The sequence below is a fragment of the Helobdella robusta genome (assembly GCF_000326865.2).
Source record: "Helobdella robusta unplaced genomic scaffold HELROscaffold_6, whole genome shotgun sequence".
Taxonomy (NCBI): Eukaryota; Metazoa; Annelida; class Clitellata; order Rhynchobdellida; family Glossiphoniidae; genus Helobdella; species Helobdella robusta.
The window spans coordinates 5,926,146-5,927,103 of record NW_008705330.1 but is presented as its reverse complement, the minus strand read 5'-3'; the positions used below and the strand labels follow the sequence as shown (position 1 = coordinate 5,927,103).

Genomic DNA, 958 nt, shown 5'->3' with positions numbered 1-958 from the left:
TACGCAAGTTTTCACGTGTGCACCGTGCGAGTTTGTGGTGTAATGGTCGAGGCGGTTGGTTCTACTGATGAAGTGACTCGCTTTGAATGCAAAGAAATCCTCACATATCCCATGCTTATATGCGTTGTCTTTGTACTGTCAAAAAATTTGCTTATTTAATAAAAAGAAAGTACACAATAACAACGAATGTTAAAAATACTAACCATAAACACTGATTTCGACAAAGACGTCGATGACAAAACTGAGCAGTGCTACCACAATGCCTAAGCAGGTGAGGAACGACCAGTCTTGCAAGTCTCTGCTACTTATTATATGCCAGCGTTTTTTTGCGCCTGAGTGAGATGTGGTGATTTAATTGGTATGGTGTGATGATAAAATAGTGATGTAATGGTGATGGTGGGATAATTTAATGGTGAAGCTGGCGTAATGGTGAGGCGGTGGTGTCAAAAAGACGGTGGTGGAATGATGGTGGGTTGGTGATGCCTGTGTGATATTCATTTTGATGATACTGAAAATGCGATAATGAAGATGTAATGATGAAAAATAAGTTGATATCTATCTAATGATACTGAAATGATGTTGATGATAATGATAAGATGATAATGAGATAAGGATAACTATCTATTTTACGATGATGACATTAGCGGATACTATATCATTTAAATTATATTAATTTATTCATAAATTATATTAATAAATAATAAATTAAGCAAACTATAAATTACAAATTATACTAAACTTTTCCCATAAAACCTTGGCCCATCAGACGCATTAACTCCATCATCTTCGGCGTTTTGTTCCTCTTTGCCATCATCCACCCGATGTGAGAGGTCGCTGGAGTCCTGTTGGAGTTTCAATCGCTCCTGTTTCAACATCTTTCTTAGACGAGTAGTGGCGTAATGCCCATGCATCTGTCGTAGTAGTATTGGTTGGTTGGTAGGATGGATGGTTGATTGGA

General features: G+C 37.5%; 1 protein-coding gene across 1 annotated transcript in view; it reads right to left on the bottom strand.

Moving 5' to 3' along the window:
- HELRODRAFT_95841 (hypothetical protein) overlaps positions 1-312 on the bottom strand; it is an 11,324-nt gene extending 11,012 nt beyond the window's left edge. The window contains exon 1 of the mRNA XM_009029483.1: positions 204-312. The gene's annotated coding sequence lies outside the window, so the exon portion shown is untranslated. The remainder of the gene's footprint in view (positions 1-203) is intronic.
- Between the last annotated feature and the right edge of the window lie 646 nt (positions 313-958).